Source organism: Columba livia, unplaced genomic scaffold (genome assembly GCF_036013475.1).
Source record: "Columba livia isolate bColLiv1 breed racing homer unplaced genomic scaffold, bColLiv1.pat.W.v2 Scaffold_82, whole genome shotgun sequence".
Taxonomy (NCBI): domain Eukaryota; kingdom Metazoa; phylum Chordata; class Aves; order Columbiformes; family Columbidae; genus Columba; species Columba livia.
Window position 1 is genome coordinate 2022724 of NW_027043810.1, and position 17532 is coordinate 2040255.

Genomic DNA, 17532 nt, shown 5'->3' on the forward strand with positions numbered 1-17532 from the left:
CTGATCAGATCTGACTGTAGGCATTCTAGAAGCTTCTCTGCACCCCCACACTGGTTGTGGGTGCCCCTGAAGCCTCCAAACATCCCCCACACTGGCCGCAGGTGCCCAGCGGCTCAGTGGCGCCTCAGCACTCCCTTCTCCTAATGGCCCTGGCCAGGGTGCTCTGGGGCCAAACAAAAGAAGCTGTTAGCCTCAAGTAGCAGAGAGAGAGGGAGATATGCCTATTCCTTCCGTACTGAAGGAGGGAGGGGGAGAGAGGGAGGTTTGCATTCTGCCACAACGTGCTATTACATAGGATTCTGATTTAGCAGAATGATACAGCTATGTGTTGAAAGCACAACACAAATGCAAATTACACTTAGTAGAATAGAGCAAGTTCTATATACAGCTGAATCACACTACAAATATGGTTCTCATTGCCAGGCTCTGTGATATGCTCACCACTGCAACATTGGGTGGTACCAGAAAGGAAAATGTGGGTTTAAGCAGCTCAAGCCTGTTGATCTCTTCAAAGGTCTTTTTGTCAGTTATTCACTGGTTGTACTCTGTGTTAGGCTGAGCCACATGTAGACTCACTCCATGCTGGTCTGGCTAACTCAGGAAGACCGTTGCATTCTTTTGAGTGCTGATACAACTGTTAATCTAAAAAAAAAAAGAAAAGTATCTGTCTGTCTCCTTAATGTTAAGTTCAACTTTCTTTCTGACAGCTACTTTTCAGTCACTGCATACTTCATGAGTACATTGCACTTGCCCATCTCCTTTGAGCCTTCTCCCATTGTAGAGGCTTATTGATCAGTGACAACTGAAATAAATAACTTACTTTTTTTCTATGGATAAACAACATTTAATCCAATTCCTTGTATTCCTTAAACACGTGTTCATTAGAGCATAAGCAAAACAGCGCTGGGTGCGCGGGGGATTCGCTCCGCCCAACACGCACACCTTTAAACAATAAGAAGTGTGCTTAAATACAGTAAGGTATTACATATTCATAATGACCCCAGGAACACTTATACATATGCATAACCTTTCCCTGCTTCTGATTAAAATGAGTCTCAGATAACCATTTCCATAGACCCTCCCCTGTTGCACCTGCGCAGTGCCACTTGGTGAATTTGAGGAGGGGTCTTTGGACGAAGGCTCCTTCAGCTTCGTCACAGTGAACTTCTTACCTTTGGCCCATTATGTTGAATCAACTGGGACCCAAGCTGCCAAGTCGATTGAAACCAGACTGGTGCCCCCTTTTGCTGTAAATCATCATTATCTTGTCTCCTCAAGTTTACAGCTAGGTGCAGTAAAACTTCTTATCTTGGCATTTGATGGGGTTCTGTTCTTCTTAACATAAAGCTCTAAACTAAGCATTTATTGTGTGGCTAAGCCTTAAAGGTTAGTTCATTAGTGGGCACCCATTATATGTTTAATTAACCCTTAAAATGTTAGCTCCCTCTGTCAATATAACTTCATAAGCAAGTTTCATAACTATTTACATAGAACTTAACCACCTTTTCCTTTTTCCAGGTTCAGAGCCCGTGCCTCATTTGGTTATATCTGTAAACATTAAACATCTTAGCACGAATCACAACTGTATTTCTCACAACAACTCAGGCTTACATCTGAAGAGCAGTCCAAATACAATGACTGTTTCAATATGGCATCAACAAAAATTATGAGGTCACACATCACTTTGTTGGCTTTGCAAGTCTCCATCTTTAACCTGCCTTGAACTACCCATCCTTCCCAACTTCAAACAGCAGGATAAAAAGAAAAATTTGTAGCATACAAATGCTAAGACGTGAAATATGTTAGACTATTTATTAAAAAATGCATACAACCTTCCCATTATTAACAGACTTTACCTTTGCTCTTGATGTTCTCCTCTGTTCTTTGTCTTCTCATCATATGTTTCTTGGAAGAACTGATCTGTTTCACGTTCAGATAGATGTGCTCCTTTTTATTCCTGTCACATGCTTTTAAGTGTTGGGGTTTTTTACTTTGCTTTACTTGAAACTTAGAAACCCAAATATCAACAAAGTCCAGATCTAGATCTGAATTTCCCTGGAGATCAATAGAGCTTTCCTCCCAGCAGTTTGGAATCATTTCTATCAACAGAGCAAATTATTAGCAAAAGGGTAATACATAGAAGCAATGGTGTCCTAAATCAGCTTTCTCAAATACAGTATCACTTAAGCAATGAAAATAGCTTATGAAGAGTTCTGTCTTTTGTGATTAAACTGCTGCTACGACAGATATTAGGTAGGTCAATGCTAGACAGGGGATCTTTCTTTCACAGGGAACTGACATTATCTCACATTCTCCATATCAATGAATATAAGAAAGCAACTTAGGCTTGACTGAGATGACAAAGGTGAGGAATAAAATTTCCTTACGCATTCAGTCTGTATCAATGGCATACTGGTTTAAAAACAAAGTCCTTTGAGCATCTGGACAAGAAAATCTGGGGTTTTTTACCTTAATTCCACAGGAGGAAGCTGAAATGTAAGAGCAAAACAGGTGGTGCATCTTTCCCAATCTTCATATGTGACTCTGCAAGAAGACAAAGTGATCATTACTATCAGACTGAAACAGGGTAACTGAGACATGAGAAAAAAGTATTGTGGTGACCCACACAGGAAATGCACATTCCTTTACCCCAGCACTAAGCTTTACCCTTTCAAAGTGACAGTGACAAACCCTGTGTCTGCCATGATCACACCAAACTCTGAGCTAGTTGTCATGCCACATTCACTGAGAAACAGAATACATTGAACAAGCTCAATCTGTAGAATCTGTTACTAAAATCATAGGCTTGTACTGCCAGTCCTTTTCCTGCAAGAATGATTTCTCCGATCAATCCAACAATGTCAGACTTTCCACTCCACTTTTTGATCTGTGTAGAAAGAAGTAGATCTGTGTAGAAAGCTCATGCCTGCCTTATAGATAGGTTGGCACTTGGCTTCAGGTGGAAAAGAGATATAGTACCTTCAGAACAGAAAAGGACATCACAAATAATTCATTTTGTTAATTCTGAGAATTAATCAAAATCTTGAAACATAATTTTATGAACATTTGCATAATTATTTTCACTTTATAGGTTACCAGGAACAAATACGTTTAATTTAGAAACATAAAAATAATTTCCATCCCTTTTCTTAATTTACTTTCTCTTCTTTTTTTTTTTTTTTTCTTACTCCATTTATTTTTAAGGACATGTACAAGAACTGGTCAAGGATGTAAAGGTTGGGGTTAGATTTGACAGCAGTAACAATGAGCCGAAAAAAAACGAGACTGAAAAAAAAGGGAGAAAATGAAAAACAGACTCACAACCTTAGACTTGAGAAGAGTGGACTTTGTAGTGCTCAGGAATTTGCTTTCAAGAATCCCATGTCATACAGTCCTGGAGAGAAGAGGGGTTCAGAATAGCTGGCTGGTTTTCAGCTCCTCTGAACTCAAGAATGGTCCATCCCCAGGAGTAGGATACAAAGCAAAGGTGGCAGTGGACCTGCATGTATGAGCAAGGAACTCCTGACTAAACTTGAGCATAAAAAGGAAGTGTACAAGATGTTGAAGTGGGGTTGGATGACCCATGATCCAGGAAGAATCCCCTAACTTGCAGGGGTGGACTTAGGAAAGCAAAAAAATGCCTGGGTTTGAATATGATGGGGGATGTGAAGGGCAACAAGAAAGGTTTCTACAGGTATATCTGCAAGACAAAAACTAGGGGAAAATGGGAGCCACTGCTGAATATGGAGTGGAGCTGGTCACAAAGACATAGAAAAGGGCAATATACTACATGACTCAGTGCCTTCTTCATTTCAGTCTTTGCTGGTATGACTTGCCTTCAGCAATGTCAGGTGCATGAAAACTATGAGAAAATGCAGTGCAACATAAATTTATCCTTGATGGAGGAGGATCATGTTAGGAAGCATTTAAACAAAATGTACATACACAAGTCCATGGGCCCTGATGGGAGACACCTCAAGTGCTGCGGAAGCTCACTGATGTCATTGCAAGGCCACTCAAAATAACCTTTGAAAGGTCATGGTGATTGGGAGAGTTCCCTGAAGACTGCAAGACAGCAAACATGACTCCTGTCTTCAAGAAGGAGGATCCAGGCAACTACAGGCCAGTCAACCTCACAACAGCCCCTGGGGAGCTGATGGAGCAGCTAATCCTAGAAATAATTTCCAGACACATTAAGGACAAGGAGGTAGTCAGGTAGTCACCTTCTTGTCAGCATGTATTTACAAAGGGAAAAACATGCCTGACTGACCTGATAGCCTTCTACAATGAGGTGACTTTGCTCCATGGATGAAGGGAGACCTGTGAATGTTTATTTATCTTGACTTTTAGTAAGGCTTTTCACACTGTCACCTGAAACATCCTCACAGACAAGCTGATGAAGTATGGAGTTGGATAAGTAGACAGTGATGTGGATTGAAAACCAGTGGCATGATGAAAACCAGTGGCATGATGTCCAGCTCCAGGTCAGTCACGAGGAGCATGCCCCAGGGTTCAATACTAGATGCAGTAGTGTGTAACATCTTTAATGATCTTGACAATGGGGCAGAGTAAACCCTCAGTAAGTTTTCAGGTGATACAAAACTAGACGTAGTGACTGATACACCACATGGTTGTCCCAACATTGAGAGAGGACAAGCAGAAGAAATGGCCAGAGAGGAACATCATGAAGTTCAGTAAAGGTAAATGCAAAGTCCTGTGCATGGTGAGAAACCAGTACATACTGAGGGCCAACGATCTGGAAAGCAACTTTGCAGAAAAGGACCTGAGGATTTCTGGCAGACACCACGCTGAACATGAGCCAGCAATGTGCCTCATGGCTGTGCTGGTTCAGCTGATATAGGGTTAATTCTCATGGGAAACTGGCAATGTCCTGAGTTTGGCTGGGTCAGACTTAATTTTCACAGGAAGTCAGGAGGGGACACAGCCAGGACAGCTGACCCAAAATAGCCAAAAGGGGTATTTTATACCATCAAGGTAATGCTCAGTATAAAGTCAGGTAGCAGACTAAGTGAAGGGGATGGGGAGGGGAACACTTCCAGCACGGGGATTGTGTGGTCCAGAGCCCTCTTTTTTTCTGCAGGAATTGCTGGGTGGTGCAGTTGTGTTCGAGCACAAGGTGCAGTCCAAGTCTCTGTTGGTCCAGGACAAGGGATTCGGCATGAGCATGTTTGAGCCTGAGCAGTCCAGCATCCATGATTGCTGCTTGAGTGACTGCTGCTCTGGAGCAGTCTGGACATTGTTTTTTATCAGGCTGGTGAGCAATTGCATTTGGTATCCCTTGCTTTGTATAGTAATTCATTATTGTTATTTATCTTTTCCCTTTTGCTGTTCTGTTAAACTGCTTTCATCCCAGCTCACAAGTTTTACCTTTTATTTCCTGATTCTCCTCCCCATCTCATCAGGGGCAGGGGAGAGGTGAGCAAATGACACTGTGGTTCTAATTGCCAGCTGAGGTTAAACTGCAACAATGCCAAAGAATGACAACAGCCTTCTAGTTGGCATTAGGCAGAATGCTGCCAGCAGGTAGAGTGAAGTCGTCCTTCCCCTTTACACTGCATGAGTCAGGCCATGTGTCCAGTACTGTGTCCAGTTCTGGGCTCTCTTGTACAAGAAACACATGGACTTACTGGAGTAAGTAGCAAAAGGCCACTGAGATGATTAAGGGACTGAAGCATCTTTTGTACAAGGAGAGACTGTGACAGATGGGACTGTTTAGCCTGGAGAAGAGAAGGCTCAGGGGGATCTTATCAATCAAAGTTGGTTTGTTTGGTTGGTTTTTGTTTTGTTTTTTTGGTTTGGTTTGGTTTGGTTTTGTGTGTATGTGTGTGTGTGTTTGTTTTGTTTTTAGTGTTGTGTTTTGTTTTGTTTTGTTTGTTTACAGTGAGTGTGTTCAAAACTGGAATGGGCTTCTCAGAGAGGCTGTAGACTGTCCATTTGTGACAATATTTGAAAGCCAACTAGAAAATGTCCTTAGCAACTTGCTCTAGTTGATCCTGCTTTGAGCAGGCCATTGATGATCACCAGAGCTGCCTTCCAACCTCAACTATTCCATGATTCTGTGACAACTAGTCTCTGGCTTCCGATATTTTAGATGCAGCCACACACAGCACAAGCAACTGTAATGTAAAACATCTCTCTGAGGGCAAAACAAGCTAGTATAGTTCTTCCTCATAAATGTACTTTGCACTTTAACTCGCAAGATCAGAATCAATTGTGCACAGAGCAGAAACAACATAAAGTATGAACTCTGACTGAATGAAGAACTTCAGTACTGTTCTACAAACCTGTGGCTCTTTGTGGATAGATTTTTGACCCAAAAATCAGACTTACCACACTCCACCATAATCTGAATCTAAATTCTGCCCCCATGCCACTGAGTTCTGCTTTGTGCTGATGCAGCTGACTGCATATTTTAGGGCAGGATGTTCTTAATTTAAAACATGGATGTATCAAACCAATTTAAATACAGAATGCAGGATTAAATTAAATAAAATGCTTCCTTTTATAATTCAGTATAAGAAACTAAGTAATTAAACTTTTTAAACACAAATAATAAAATTAAATGCTGTCCTCCAGCTCAGAACTGGAGTATACCTATGCAGAAAGTACACATTCAAAAAAAACTTAGGTTGCAGACAGTTCAACTTGTATCTTGTCATGAACAATAAACCACAGCAAATCCACACTTTGAAAAGGTAAGAACCAACTTACAGGAAATGCTTGTTCTGAAGACATTATCTTCAACCAGACAGGAAGCTTTGGCTTCACAAAAGCTTTGTTGCCTGGTATATTTTTCATAGGGAGGAATGATTAATAAGAGAGGCAATGAGGAAGACCTGAGTGCTTCTTTTCCATTATGCCATATATATGCCATAATGCCATTTCTTTGTGTGTCTCAGCAGGTAGGCCTGTTTTGCCAGGTGCTGCAAAGACCCAAATTCTTCAGCCATTATTTGGTGTCCCATTAAGAAACTCTAGACAAGCTTTTGGAGAGGACCAGCCTGGGATTTGTAACTGATGGGTTACAACTGCTTTTGTCTTCCTCCAGTGCAAATTCCCTAGCAAGCTCCAAGCTGCACTAATGGTGAGCAGGGCGTCCTGGATCTATGCAGGCACATAAGGTGGGTATGCTGGTATTTGGTGGCTCCTTGCAAGTGTGGGCTGCCTGTGAGAAGAGTGTGTGAGTGCATGGCTATGTTTGGTAGTAAGCACCAAGCTGGATGTGCTGGCGAGTACGGGACCTGTGGAGCAGGCAGAAGGAGCTCAGATCTGAGCAGGGATATCAGGTGGAGAGGTGCTATACTGGTACTCATAGATCCGTGAAAGTGTGTGTTTGCTTGTGAACCTACACAGTGTTGTATGTGTGCCTTCACTAGTGAACTTCAACCCTGAGCAGCCAGAGTGGACAAAGGGGACTAGGCTGTCTGTACCTGGTGTTTGTTTGACTCCTGGTAGTGTTATCCATAAGTGCTATTGAAGGCATCGCCTTGCCTGTGGCCATCTGTATATCTAGCAGCGTTAGTGTTGTGTATTTGTGTGTGTGTGTATGCGATACAGGCTCTGCTTCACTGCTGGTTGACCCTGCAAACAGGAAAGCAACAGATGTGTCCAACAGCCTGGGACCTCCCATCCGGGCTCCAGGCAGGAGGAATCCTGAGGCCTCAAAGGTGCTGGAGATAGTATCCACTTAAAACATGCCTTTTCAGGAAGACTAATAGAACTTCATGTATTAATTGCTTTAAATATGCCTGCTCATTTACCCCTTTAGAGAACTCCAGTTTATTTGCCGAGTCCCTTGCACAGATGCAAAGTCATCTTCTTCCCCAGTCCATTGTACTTACTGCCTTGTCTATTTTATGTTTGTAATAGTTTCTACCAGCATGTGTAATGTGACAGTCAAGCTTCTGGTATGTAGTTTTAAGACCCTTACAAAGTTTGCCATTTGCTTCTTTTGTGTTGGGATAACATTCAATAAATTAGTTACTGTGGTGGGTTGACCTGGGCCAACAGATAAACATCCATCCAAACACCCACTTATTCCTCTCTCTGGGACAGGCAGAAAATAGAAGTAAGGTGAAAAAAGAACTTGTGGACTGAGATAATGACAGTTCAACCAAGAAAGCAAAAGCACACCCAAGCAAAGCAAAAAAAAAAAAAAAAAAAAAAGATACTTCCCATGAGCTGGCAAATGCTCAGCCAATACTAGGAAAGATGAACTAAGCACATGTAATGGTTGCTGAGAAGAAAAATACCATAGCCATGAAGGTCCTTCCTTCTTCCTCTTTGCCCTAATCTTGGTGTTCCCTCTATTGTTTCTCACTCTTTTTCTCCCTGCTCTTTCTTTAATATATTTCCCCAGAGGCACCACCTGCCTGGCTGAGGGGCTCAGCTGTGTCCTATAGTGGCTCTGATGAGAGCCAGCATCACCTGGTCTCCTCTCACAGAGATCACCTCTGCAGCCCTCCCCTGCCCACACCTTGCACAGACACCCAGCACAGTTACATGCTGTACCCAACCCACACACAGAGGATGGAGAAGGGGCACATGTTTAGGAAGCAAGTGTAGCGGCAGGCAGCAGCCCCACATTGGGGCAGGTGGAGCTGAGGTTGCACACTGGCACTGCCTGCCTTGCCCTGCACATAGTCACATCGCAGTTCCTACTCCTAAGAGTTCAGTTTGGAAAGGAGGCATTATTTATTTTCTATATGCGTTCTTCCAGAGAGGTTTTTATTTTTTCTTTTTTTCTGCTCCTGGTAGTATTTCACAATGACTTCTACTAAGGCTCTCTTTTTACCTCTTGTCACTTCCTTTACTTGCCTGCTTAACACCTACACTTTTTAAGGTATCAGACTTAAACTTTTGACATTATTTTAAATATGGCATAATCTGTAACCACATTATGTGGTCCACTTTTTTTAAAGACATATGGCATTATTTGGCTGGTTTCTTGTGATGTCCCCTCCCCCTTCAGGACTGCATCTGCACTACTCCCAAGGCTGTGCATATGTGTGTGAGTGTGCACTGGGTCACATGGAGGAGACATGAGGGAGAGTGAGAAATGGCATTGTGAGTATTGTTGTCAATGATAAGTAAAAAATAAATCAAGACACCTCTGTCTAGTTGTGAAGTTTTCATCTACACTGCTCTAGACAGGAACAGAGACTTTTATGAATGTGGAATGCTGTGGGTTTTTTGTGTTGTTTTTTTTTTTTTTTTTGTTTGTTTGTTTGTTTTTTTCTGAAAAAGTCATACAAGAAGAGATAAGCAAGAAGAAATGAAGACATCAGGACAGACAATTCCTACTTTCTTCCCTCCGTTCCTTATATTGCAGCCACTGAATTTGGATCTTAGAGTCAGCAGTACCATGCCTGCATCCAGGAGGCAACAATGCACGTCCCATGTTGGATGGTACTGTATGGATATATTAAAACACAGGTGTCAAACACACGACCTGTGGGCCAAATCTGGCCCTCCGCTTTGTTTTATCTGGCCTGGCACTTGGTTTCTACCTGGTGGCAGTGCCAAGCTCTTTGCCCCCAGGCTCCTGCTGCTCATGTGTGCAGCATGTGTGACCATGTTACACTGCAGGAGATTCAGCTCTAGCTACAGGAAAGCTGTGAGCCTGGGTAAGAAGAGTAATGGGTGAGACTGATGTTTGAGACTAGAAAATGCCTTGGGGCATTGAAAGGCAAGACAGACAAGAATTAGCGGGGCGGGGGGGCAGTGCTTGAAGGGGTACTCTCAACTGGGTAAACATTTAATTTAATTTTTTAATAAATTAGCCAGATACACGAACTTCAGCAATTACATGTTATTTTTAAAAATGCCCATAAAAAGATATTTTGTAACCAGCAGCCAGTGTCCCACTCATGAATTAAAAAATGTCCAGTAAGAGAAAGATTGATGCAGAAGGAAGGCAATTTAATGATAGATGGGAAAGGAAATACATGTTTGTGTTGCAAGGAGAAAAAACAGTATGTCTTTTGTGTTATGAGACAGTGTTGGTGATAAAGGAGTACAATGCACATAACCAAGTGGCAAACATAAGGCCACAGGCTGAATCCTAAAATTATATTCAACCCTTTGAAGGCAACTGTGAGGCTGATATGGCCCACAGTGAAAATGAGTTTGATACCCCTGTGTTAAAAGATTAAATATATTAAGAGATCAGCCAGCTAAGACTCTTCCTTGTGTCATATCCTCTCCACCCATACGGCCCCCTGCAAACACTACCCTCCCTTTTTTTATTGAAAACCCTGCCCTCAAAGACAGTTAAGAGCATAATAACATTGAACTATGCACACTAATGTACAACTTGCCGGCATTCCCTGTACCAAGTAAGGTATGATTATTTTGGCAGCATCAAGCTATTTTTTCTTCTCCTTACTTGATAAAATAACACTTGTTAAAATAAAGGCTGTAAAACAATATTTTTCTCATTTAAAAAATGGGAATACTCTTTTTTTTTTTTTTTCTTTTTCTGGCAGCACTGATGTATTTTCATGCAAAAAGAATTTACTAAGGGGGAGCCAAAGCAAAATCAAGGTCCAAAAGTGTCACAACCTAAAAGGTTACCCAGCCTCTGAGTATGAAGAGGTTACAAACATGAGTTTGCAGGATTCCGCAGGATTTTCAGCATGATCATGTTTGAGCATGAACTGGGGTCCAGGTCTCTGCTCCTCTGAAATTGACTGTACTGGACAAGTGTTCACAGTTGCTACTCAGGGGCTGGCTGGGCCCTGATTTTCCAGGTTGGTGAGCAATTGCATTGTGTATCCCCCACTTTGTGTATTCTTCTATTGTTATTACTGTTGTTGTTTATATTTCCCCTTTTGTTGTTCTGTTTAACTGTTTTTTATTCCAATCTATGAGTTTTACCCTTTGCTTCCTGATTCTCCTCCCTGTCTTCAACCTAGTGGCCTTCTATGATCGAATAACTATATCAGTGGACAAAGGAAGGGCTATGGATGTCATCTGTCTGGACTTCTGTAAAGCTTTTGACATGGTTCTGCACAACGTCCTTCTCTCTAAATTGGAGAGATATGGGTTTGATGGGTGGAATGTTCAGTGGATGAGGAACTGGCTGTGTGGTTGCATCCAAAGATTAGTGGCCAATAGCACAATGTTGGATGGGCACCAGTAACAACTGGTGTCCCTCAGGAGTCCATACTGGGGCCATCCAAAGGGACCTGGACAAGCTAGAAAAGTGGGCCCTTGCAAACCTCATGAAATTCAACAAGGCCAAGTGCAAGATCCTGCACTTGGGTCAGGGCAATCCCCAATATCAATACAGGCTGGGAGATGAAGGGATTGAGAGCAGCCCTGTGGAGAAGGACTTGGGGGTACTGGTGGATGAAAGGTTGGACATGAGATGGCAATGCCCACTTGTAGCCTAGAAGGCCAATCGTATCTTGGGCTTCATCAGAAGAAGCGTGGCCAACAGGTTGAGGCATGAAGTGATTCTCCCCCTCTCCTCTGCTCTAGTGAGACCCCATTGGGAGTCCTGCATCCAGTTCTGGAGCCCTCGGTACAGGAAAGACATGGACCTGTTGAAGAGGGTCCATGGGAGGGCCACAGAAATGATCAAAGGAATGGAACACCTCTCCTATGAAGACAGGCTGAGAGAGTTGGGGTTGTTCACCCTGGAGAAGAGGGAAGACCTTCTCCAGGGAAGACCTTATTGCAGCCTTTTGGTATTTAAAAGGGGTCTATAAGAAAGATGGGAACAGAATTTTTAGCAGGGCTTGTTGTGATAGGACAAGGGATAATGGTTTTAAACTAAATGAGAGGAGATTGCGGCTAGACAGGAGGAATGAATTTTTTACAATGAGAGTGGTAAAACACTGGAAGGGGTTGCCCGGAGAGATGCTGGATGCGCAGTCCCTGGAGACATCCAAGGCCAGGCTGGATGGGGCTCTGGACAAGCTGATCTAGTTGAAGATGTCCCTGCTCATTGCAGGGGGCTTGGACTAGATGACCTTTGAAGGTCCCTTCCAACAACTATTCTAGGATTCTATTTTTAGATTCCTAATTCTTTGATTCTATGATTAACTCCTGCCTTCATGGCTGGTGTTGTCATGAGGGTTTTGGCTTTTATGACAATGGGACATTCCTCTATGACTGTAATGTGTTCGGGATGGATGGAATCCATTTGTCTAGAAAAGGCGAAGGAATCTTTCTCAATAGGCTGGCCAACTTGGTAGGGCAGGCCTTAAACTGAAGGGCTTGTGAGTTAGCGTCTGAAGTGGCAATTGCATCCATCTGAGGAATAAGCCCGGCCAACCAGAGCAGCGACAAATTTTCCTTAGGTGCCTCCCAAGATGAGAACCGAAAGGACAACCACCTCAAGGGTATGTCTGGCTGTGGTGGATCCTTCTGCACTCCTCATGGGAAACCTGCATGCTTGAGTACTTCTCTGAAGCATTTGTACAGCAACACACATAGCATGGGGAATAAACAGGAAAAAATAGAGATCTACATGTGGTCGCAGGGCCATAATCGCATTGCAGTTACAGAGACATGGTGGGACAGCTCATGACTGGGATGTTGTCATGGAACGCTATGTACTTTTTAGGAAAGATAGGCCAGCAAGGCAAGGTCAAAGAGTTGCACTTTATGTGAGAAAGCAGCTCGAATATCTTGAACTCTGCCTTAGGGGGGGATGAAGAACAAGGTGAGAGATTATTGATAAAAATTAAGGGGCAGGCTAACAAGGGTGACACTATTGTTGGCCACCTGATCAGCAAGAAGAAGTTCATGAGGCCTTCAACAGACGGCTGGAAGGAGTCTCACAATCACATGCCCTGGTTCTCATGGGAGACTTCAATCACCCTGACATTTGCTGGGAAGGCAACACAGCTAAGCACACGCAGTCCAGGCTGTTCCTACAGATCATTGATGATAGCTTTTTGACACAGGTGGTGAAGGAGCCATCTTCCAACAGTCCTGGCTCACTGGGGAGGTCCCATATGATTGGAAATTGGCCAATGTTACCCCAGTCCACAAAAAGGGCTGCAGAGCTGACCCTGGCAACTACAGGCCTGTCAGCATGACCTCGGTGCCTGGCAGGGTTATGGAGCAGATCATCCTGAATGGAATCACACAGCACCTTCAGGATGGACAAGGGATCAGACCCAGCCAGCATGGGTTTAGGAGGGGCAGGTCCTGTCTGACCAACCTGATCTCCTTTTATGATCAGGTGACGCAGCTGGTGGATGAGGGGAAAGCCGTGGATGTGGTCTACCTGGACTTCAGCAAGGCCTTTGACACTGTCTCCCATAATATACTCTTGCAAAAGCTGGTAGCCCATGGCTTGGACAAGTGTACTCTACGCTGGGTTAAGAACTGGCTGGAGGGCCGGGCCGAGAGAGTGCTGGTGAATGGGGCTGCATCCAGCTGGCGGCCAGTCACTAGTGGTGTTCCCCAGGGGTCAGTGTTGGGTCCAGTCCTGTTTAACATCTTTATTGATGATTTAGATGAGGGGATTGAGACCATCATCAGCAAATTTGCTGATGACACCAAGTTGGGAGGGAGTGTCGACCTGCTGGAAGGCAGGAGGGCTCTGCAGAGGGATCTGGATAGACTGGAAAAATGGGCTGATTCCAACGGGCTGAAGTTCAATAAGGCCAAATGCCGGGTGCTGCACTTTGGTCACAACAACCCCCTGCAGCGCTACAGGCTGGGTGCAGGCTGGGTGCAGAGTGGCTGGAGAGCAGTCAGACAGAAAGGGACCTGGAGGTACTAATTGACGGGAAGCTCAACATGAGCCAACAGTGTGCCCAGGTGGCCAAGGCGGCCAATGGTATCCTGTCCTGTATCAAAAATAGCGTGGTCAGCAGGACAAGGGAAGTGATCCTTCCCCTGTACTCTGCATTGGTGAGGCCACACCTGGAGTATTGTGTTTAGTTCTGGGCCCCTCACTTCAGGAAAGACATTGAAGTGCTGGAGCGGGTCCAGAGAAGAGCAACACGACTGGTGAAGGGACTTGAACATAAGACCTATGAGGAGAGGCTGAGGGAGCTGGGGTTGTTTAGTCTAGAGAAGAGGAGGCTTAGAGGTGACCTCATCACTCTCTATAAGTACCTGAAGGGAAGTTATAGCCAGGTGGGGATTGGTCTCTTCTCCCAGGCAGTTAGCAACAGGACAAGGGGGCATGGGCTTAAACTCTACCAGGGGAAATTTAGGCTGGATATTAGAATGAAATTCTTTACAGAGAGAGTGGTCAGGCATTGGAATGGCCTGCCCAGGGAGGTGGTGGACTCGCCGTCCCTGGAGGTTTTTAAACTGAGATTGGACATGGCACTTAGTGCCATGATCTAGTAAACGGACTAGAGTTGGACCAAGGGTTGGACTCGACGATCTCTGAGGTCTTTTCCAACCCAGTCGATTCTGTGATTCTGTAAAGAGAGATGTGCTGCTGGACCTTGTCCTAATAAACCAAGAACGACTCATTGGAGATGTGAAGGTTGGGGGCAGCCTAGGCTGCAGTGAACACACGACGTTTGAGTTCAGGATCCTGCATGGAGAAAGCAGGAAAATAGGATTATAGCCATGGACTTCAGGATGACAAACTTTAGCCTCTACAAGGTTCTGCTTGGAACAATCCTATGGGTTAGGGCTCTTGAAGGTAGGGGAATCCAAGAGATCTGGTTAATATACAAACATCACTTCCTCAAGCTCAAGACCGATGCATCCCTGTGAGGAAGAAATCAAGTAAAGGAAGTCAGCAGCCAGCATGGATGAGTAAGTAGCTTCTGTCAAAACTCAAATGGAAGAAGGATGTTTATGTAATGTGGAAAAAGGGACAGACCACCTGGGAGGAACATAAGGAGGCTGTTAGAATATGCAGGGATGTGGTGAGGAAGGCCAAGCTCCACTTGGAATTAAATCTGGCAAGGCATGTAATGGACAGCAATGTCTTCTTCAAGTATATCAGCAGCAAAAGGAAGGTTTGGGAAAATGTAGGTCTGCTGCTGAATGATGTGGGTGCCATGGTGACGGATGATACAGAGAAGGCAGAGCTACTGAATGCCACCTTTGCTTCTGTCTTTACTGCTAAGACTGGCTGTCAGGTATCCCAGACCCTAGAGACAAAAGAGAAAGTCTGCTAAAAGGAAGACTTTCCCTTGGCTGAGGAAGATCGGACTAGAGATCATTTAGACAAACTGGATATCTGCAAGTCCATGGGCCCCAATGGGATGCCCCCATGAGTGCTGAGAGAGTTGGCAAATGTTGTTGCTAAGCTGCTCTCCATCATCTTTGAAAGGTTGTGGAGAACAGGAGAAGTGCCTGACGACTGGAAAAAAGCAAACATCACACCAGTAAGCTTCACCTCCATCCCTGGAAAAGTGACGGAATAACTTGTTCTGGATGTCATCTCCAAGCATGCAGAAGAAGAAAAGGTTTCAGTAGTCAACATGGATTCACCAAGGGAAAATCACGTTTGACCAACCTGATAGACTTATGCGATGGCATGACTGGCTGGGTTGACAAGGGAAGAGCAGTGGACCTTGTCTACCTTGACTTCGGCAAGGCCTTTGACATCGTTTCTCACAACCTCCTCATAGGCAAGCTCAGGAATTGTGAGTTGGATGAACTGGACAGTGAGATGGATCATGAACTGGCTGGATGGCAGAGCTCAGATGGTTGTGATCAACAGTGCAAAGTCTGGTTGGAGGCCTGTAGTTAGTGGGGTTCCTCAGGGGTCAGTGTTGGGTCCAGTCTTGTTCAACCTGTTCATCAATGACCTGTATGAAGATACTGAGTGCACCCTCCACAAGTTTGCTGACAAAACACAAGATCATGAGGAGCAATTGATACAACAGAAGGCTGTGCTACCATTCAGTGAGATCTGGACAGGTTGGAAGACTGGGTAGAGAAGAAGAACCTAATGAAATTCAACAAAGGCAAGTGTAGGGTCCTGCACCTGGGGAGCAATAAACTCAGGCACCAGTACAGGTTAGAGGTTGACCCACTGGAAAGCAGCATTGTGGAGAAGGACTTGGGAGTCCTGAGGCCCTTGTGGCCAAGAAGGCCAACAGTATCCTGGGGTGCATTAGGAAGAGTGTGACCAGCAGGTCGAGGGAGGTTTTCCTCCCCATCTCCTCTGCCCTGGTGAGGCCGCGTCTGGAGTACTGCATGCAGTTCTGGGCTTCCCACTTTAAGAAGGACAAGGAATTACTGGAGGGAGTCCAGCAGAGAGCTACGAAGATGATCAGGGGTCTGGAACATCATTTTTATGAGTAAAGACTGAGAGAGCTAGGTCTCTTCTGGTCTGGAGAAGAGAAGGCTGAGAGAGGACCTTATTTATGCTGATAAATAATTCAAGGGTGAGTGTCAAGAGGAAGGAACCAGACTCCTTTCAGTGGTGCCCAGCAACAGGATGAGGGGTAACGGGCACAGGCTGAAATATACGGGGTTCCATCTGAATATACGGAGAAACTTCTTCACTTTGAGGGTAACAGAGCACTGGAACAGGCTGCCCAGGGATGTTGTGGAGTCTCCTTCTCTGGAGACATTCAAACCCACCTGGATGCATTCCTGTGCAATCTGCTCTAGGTGCTTTAGCAGGAGTGTTGGACTAGATGATCTCCAGAGATCACTTCCAACCGCAACCATTCTGTGATTCTGTGAATTAATATAATTAAAATGCCCTGTGCCCATGCTCCAAAGCCTGGAAGCCAGGTCAACAGCCATAATCAGTCAGCTGCCAGGCCTCTGAGTAGGAGTTGTTCTTGTGCTATTTGGTGAAAGGATCAGACATGTTGCTGAATCTTGTTCACAATCATATTTGATTTGTTAGATTTGTTAGTGTAGAAGCAACAGGTACTATTTATTAGCACACAAATACCTCCTTGTGAGGCTAAAATATAGTCTGAGGCCAAACACAAGTGAATCAGTCTCCATCTGTAGAATCATTAAAGTAGCATTTTGGCTCATTTCAAGTGTAGTGGAAATGCTGTCAATAGCTTCTTCTAGTTCAGCAACACCCACAAGTGTGGAAGCAGTTTACATATAAATTCATGAAATGTGGTTGGTCTTGTTACTAAGAGGCTAAACATGCCACACTTTTTACATACAGGGTAATGGTTGTATTGGAAGCTAAAGGATAAATTCTTAGATCAGATGCAAAAGAACCAAGATGAGCTATGGTACAAGTGCCTGCCCATTTTGGAAGCAGACTTATAGGCATTAGTCCCACAAAGACAGAATCATCTAGGTGTAAAAATGGTGGGCCACCAGCCCTGTCTAGAGGCACTGCAATGTTTGCAGAAGAATAATTGAATTTCATTAATCAAATTTGACCTAACTGGATTGTCCAAAAGGGGGTTACCATCTATATAGCCAGGCACATTGTTTGGGTTGCATACCCCCCAATTATCATTAATACTCAGCCAGCCATTCCTCTGAAGACTATAGCGTGTGGAATTAGGACTGGTGAAATCACAGTGTCTTTGATATTATTTTGTGTTATTAACATTCAGTGTAAGTTTCCAGAGTTCCAAACCATTA